This window comes from Sapajus apella, unplaced genomic scaffold (assembly GCF_009761245.1).
Source record: "Sapajus apella isolate SASKATOON/1434 unplaced genomic scaffold, GSC_monkey_1.0 scaffold458, whole genome shotgun sequence".
NCBI classification, from domain to species: Eukaryota; Metazoa; Chordata; class Mammalia; order Primates; family Cebidae; genus Sapajus; species Sapajus apella.
Window position 1 is genome coordinate 35,472 of NW_022437394.1, and position 5,336 is coordinate 40,807.

At 56.7% G+C, this 5,336-nt stretch overlaps 1 long non-coding RNA gene across 4 annotated transcripts in view; it reads left to right on the forward strand.

Moving 5' to 3' along the window:
• The first annotated feature begins 1,640 nt into the window (after positions 1–1,640).
• Positions 1,641–5,336, forward strand: part of LOC116545962 — a 9,240-nt gene continuing 5,544 nt past the window's right edge. Inside the window, exons 1-4 of one of the 4 annotated variants that reach the window (XR_004266531.1) lie at positions 1,641–2,165; positions 4,251–4,365; positions 4,544–4,602; positions 4,705–5,027. This is a non-coding gene — a long non-coding RNA (uncharacterized LOC116545962). The other 3 variants (XR_004266530.1, XR_004266532.1, XR_004266533.1) reach the window with 3 other exon arrangements.

Below are 5,336 nucleotides of genomic sequence, written 5' to 3' on the forward strand. Positions count from 1 at the left end.
CTTAGCTGGGCAGTTGGAGGCCGAGCGGCGGAGCGGGAAGCAGGACCTGGCGCCGGTGGTGGCCAGGGCGGCGCTTGGGCCGCTGTTGTGAGGCTGCGCGCTGGCGCCGCAGGGCGGGATGCTGTACCCCCGGGAGAGCCTGTCACAGGAGTGCAAGGAGCTGGACGGCCTCTGGAGCTTCCGCGCCGACTTCTCCGACAACCCGCGCCGGGGCTTCAAGGAATAGCGGTGGCCAATGCGGAACGTGAGGGTCCGGGGCAGGACCTGGAGGTGCCCGGAAGCCCAGCGGAATGAGTTGGGGAGTCCGGGCCCCCGGCAGGCTCCTTCCCCGGGCATCCCGCAGTTGGGGGCCCCTCCGGTTTAAGGTGAAGAGGCTTGGGGGTTCGGGATTGGAGGACTGGGGACCGAGCGGAGGAGGTGGGAGGAGCTCAGCTCCAGCTGAGTCCCCTCCGGAGGCCAAGACTGAGCCCGGGCAGTGTCCTTGTTTTTACTGTTTATTTTTAATTTTTAAAATTTGTTTGAGGCTGGGTTTGGTCCTGTCACCCAGGCTGTAGCGCAGTGGCGCCATCCTAACTTCTGAGCTCAAACGATCCTCCCACCCCAGCCTTGCAAGTTAGTTAGCTGGGGTCCCCACGCCTGGCTAATTAAAAAAAAAAAAAAAAAACCTTTTCTTTTCTTTTCTCTTTTCTTTTTTCTTTTCCTTTCTTTTCTTTTCTTTTTTTTTCTTTTCTTTTCTTTTCTTCTTTGTAGATATAGGGTCTCACTACGTTGCCCAGGCTGGTCTCGAACTCCTGGCCTCTAGCCATCCTCTTATGTTGACCTTCCAAAGCACTGATTACAGGCATGAGCCATCCAGACACTTGTCCAGCCAGTCTGGCCAGAGCGGCATGCACTGCCATAGAGCGGAGCTCGGGGATTAGGAGGAGGGGACACTTTAGACATCCTGAGGTCAGCTCTGCTTAGGCAGGAAGGTACCTGCCCTGCCTGGGTCGACCCCTCTGGGCACATAGACCATGACCCTGGGCCTCCCTTCACCTCCAGGAGCTCACTGGCGAAACCACAGGAAAGGTGCACACGGGATGCTTCCGGAATGACCAGATGCCTCTTGCGCCTCCATCCCCCTGCTCCGTGCTGTCCCAACCTTGGACTTTAACTGTCCCCCCAGGGGGCAGTTAAAGCTCAGCAGCGGTCCTGGCTCCCCAGGGAGGCAACATGCCATGGACCTCAGGCTGTGGATGCGGCAGACCTGCTCCACACTCTCAGGCCTCCTGTGGGAGCTCATCAGGACCATGGTTTTTCGGGCAGAGGCGTAAGTCCCCCAGGGACACTCAGGGGGCAGAGAGTGGTGTGATGGCAGCCTGAACAGCAGACCTAGGTGGCAGGGGTGAGCAGGGTGGGAGGAGCTCTTGTGTGAGTCCCAGCGATACATTTTTATTTTAAGACAGAGTCTCACTTTGTTGCCCAGGCTGGAGTGCAGTGGCACAATCTTGGCTCACTGCAACCTCTGCCTCTGGGTTCAAGCAGTTCCTGTCTCAGCCTCCTGAGTAGCTGGCACGTGCCACCAGACCTGGCTAATTTTTGTATTTTTAGTAGAGAGAGACTGGGTTTCACTGTATTGGTCAGGCTGGTCTTGAACTCCTGACCTCAAGTGATCTGCCTGCCTCAGTCTCTCAAAGTGCTGGGATTAAAGGCATGAGCCACTGCGCCCAGCACCCCAGCTATTTCTGAGGTCCTCAAACAAAACCTCCCCTGGCCAAGTCATACCCAACACGGGCCTCCTCCCCTGTTCTGCCCCCGCTCAGAGATGCCGAGTGACAGAGGCTCAGGCTTTGCATGTTCCTGTCAAAGCCTCACCCCAGGAGGCCCCGCAGCTCAGGCCAGTCCTTGGTTCACATGGCCCCACTTCCGGCCTCTTTTTCCCCTAAGAGTGATTTGTCCCTGGGAGATCCTGGGTCTCTCATTCAGGTGCAATGTTGCAGAGCAACGCTTCTTCCCAGGCTGACCCAGGCCTGCAGGGTCCCACTGTCACTGGCAGGCTTTGCCCCAGCTTCCACCCAAGCCCCGCTCCTCCTCTCCCACAGGGAACGAGACACCCTCTTCTCTTTCTCGGGATACCCCCACCTGCAGAGGGACCAGCCCATTTGCTGGAGCCACTGAATTCTGAGGTGAGCCGGGTGAGGTGCAGGGGCTATGCTGGAGGGGAGGACCATGGCTGCCCTGACCCTCCTGCCACTAGCTTCCCACAGCCACACCGTGGTGCTGACCCGAGACTCTGAGCGGTTGCTGGAGATAATGGAAGCGGATCCGTGTCCTGCCCTGGGGAGGTGAGTGAGTGTCCTGCACCCAGGCAACTTGGTGCTTGGGGATAAGTGTGTACCCAAGGCAACTGGGCCAGGGAAGAGGCTGAGCTCCAGGCGGTTGCCCTGGCAACCAGGACTGGGTTTTGTGTGTGTGTGTTTGTGTGTGTATTTCGGGCAATCTCCTGGGTGTGGACCAAGAGCTGCTCCAAGCAGGTGAGATGCCCTGCCGCTCCTCCCCAGGGAGAGTCACTGTCAGCACCCGCCAGGACCTGCAGACACACATGAGACCAGAGGGCAGGGGCCTGTGGCCCCTGGTGAAACCTCATTCATTGCCTGCAGGCACTGAGGTCATCCAGGCCAGAGGTCCCCATGGCAGGGGTGCCTGGTAATGAGAGACTCAGGGCTCTTGTCTCCCTCCTGGGACTGTGCAAAAGATCCCTCCCCCCAGCTCCACCCTGCCCTGATCCTCTTCTCTGATCCTCTTTCCAGGGGGAGGGACCTGGGCAACCTGGTTGGGGAAGAGGTGGTCACTCCCTGTGCTACAGCCCATCCCCGCTTCCTCCCACCCCCACAACTCAACTCTGGGGCCATGACTCTAAGCAGCACGGATGCCACCAGTGAGCGTGACTGTGGGTGAGTATTGGGGAGAGAGTCCCCTGCCCTGTGCCTCACTTTTGTCCCCGAGTCTGGCTTCTCTCTAGTTTCCTCCCACTTTTGTATGTTCAGGCTGGCTGTGGTGATGGTTGTACATTAAAGTGTAAACTTTAAATGGGTAAATTGGGCAGGGAACGGTGGCTGACGCCTGTAATCCCAGCACTGGCCAACATGGTGAATCCCCGTCTCTACTAAGAATACAAAATTTAGCCTGGTGTGGTGGCGGGTGCCTGTAATCCCAGCTATTTGGAAGGCTGAGGCAGGAGAATTGCTTGAACCGGGGACGCCAAGGCTGCAGTGAGCCAAGATCACGCTAATGCACTCCAGCCTGGGCAACAAGAGTGAAACTCCATCTCAAAAAATAAAATAAAAATAAATAAATAAGACCAGGCACGGTGGCCCACGCCTGTAATCCTAGCACTTTGGGAGGCCGAGGTGGGGGGATTGCCTGAGCTCAGGAGTTCAAGACCAGCCTGGACAACACAGTGAAACCTCATCTCTACTAAGATTAAAAAAAAAAAAAATTAGCTGGGCGTGGCAGTGTGCGCCTGGGGAGGCTGAGGCAGGAGAATTGCTTGAACTGGGAGGCAGAGGTTATGGTGAGCCAAGATCGCGCCACTGCACTTCAGCTTAGGGGATAGAGCAAGACTCCATCTCAGAAAAAATAAAAATAAAATTACAAATAAATAAATAAATGGGTAATTTGTGTATGAGTGGTATCTCAGTAAAGCTGGTTTATTTAAAACAACAACAATAACAGAAAACAGGCTAGGTGTAGTGGCTCACATTTGTAATCCCAGCACTTTGGGAGGCCAAGGCAGGAAGATTACTTGAGCCCAGGAGTTTCAGACCAGCCTGGGTGACATAGCAAGATCCCATCTTTACAACAAATGAAAATTTAGGTTGGGTGCAGTGACTCACGCCTCTCATCCTAGCACTTTGGGAGGCTGAGTCGGGCAGATCAAGAGGTCAGGAGATCGAGACCATCCTGGCCAACATGGTGAAACCCTGTCTCTACTAAAAATAGAAAAATTAGCTGGACATGGTGGTGAGCACCTGTAGTCCCAGCTACTCAGGAGGCTGAGGCAGGAGAATTGCTTGAACCTGGGAGGTGGAGACTGCAGTGAGCTGAGATCACACCACTGCTCTCCAGCCTGGCGACTAAACATGACTTTGTCTACCACAAAAAACAGAAGATAATGTAGCCGGGTCCCCCAACTGCCTAACCTCCTCCTACTCCCTGTGTGGGTGGGGATGGGAGAGGCCTGGTGACTGGGAACCTTTTCTCTTTCCCAGTTAAGTTCCTGTTCTGGGCTTCGCTGTGCATGACCCATCTCAGCAGGATGGCCAAGGACCTCATCCTCTACGGCACCAAGGAATTCAGCTTCGTGCAGCTCTCAGATGCCTATAGGTAAGCTCTGAGCTGGGAAGCCCTGAGCTGCCACCTCCTGCCCCTCCTGGCCTCTGTATTCCCCACCCACCACGTGCGGCTTCCTTCTTCTCCGCCCCACCTCTCTGCTGGATCTGGCCAGTGCCCTGCTGGACCAGCCAAGGGCCAGACACTTCAGTGTCCACACCTCTGTCCCCAGCACCGGAAGCAGCCTGATACTCCAGAAGAAAAACCACCGTGGGGCATATGTTTGGGCGGGTGAGCAGGGCAGGGAGAGGGGCGGGCTCTCTGTGCTTATAGGGGTTGGCGGCCAGGAGGCAGGATCCTGGGTCCAGCTCCTGTCCCTCCCTCTTCCCGTAGTGTACCAGGCTCCTGATAACCCTCAAGGGACTTCTGGCACCTACAACAAAGACTTACAGGTGTGAGGCCGGTGGACGCCCGCTGCCTACATACCACGTGCCAGTTCTTGGGGCTCTGGCACACCCAGGCAGGGAGGGGTCCCCCAGGATTGCCAAACATCCTCCCATCCTGTGCACACAGCCCCATCCGTGGCTGCTCTTGGAGCTCTCTGCCCTTCCTTTCTTGGGGTACTGTGTTCTTCCCATGGAAGGCAGTGAGGATGCCTCAGTGGGGGTGGGGCTGTGAAGACCCTGGGTGCCAGGGGGATACTAGGCCCTCACCTGCTGCCATGTGCCTCCCAGGACAAGGAAGCTGTGTTTGATGTGTCAGATACTGTGAGTGCCGTGTTCCAGGTGGCCACTGGCGTCATCTGTACGCTGCAGGCAAGACACTACCCACCTGCCTCTCCTCCCCTAAGTCCCAGGCACTGGAGTGGGCATGCCAGGAGGGTGGCCTTGGGAGGAGGTGAGGTGGGGCTGGAGGACCTGGGGCAGGGAAAGGAGAGGTGTGCTCACTCCTGCTCCTGGGGAACAGGGAAGGGACAGAAACTGCTGCCACACAATGGAAGTAGATGAGACTCAAGGGGCCTGGGG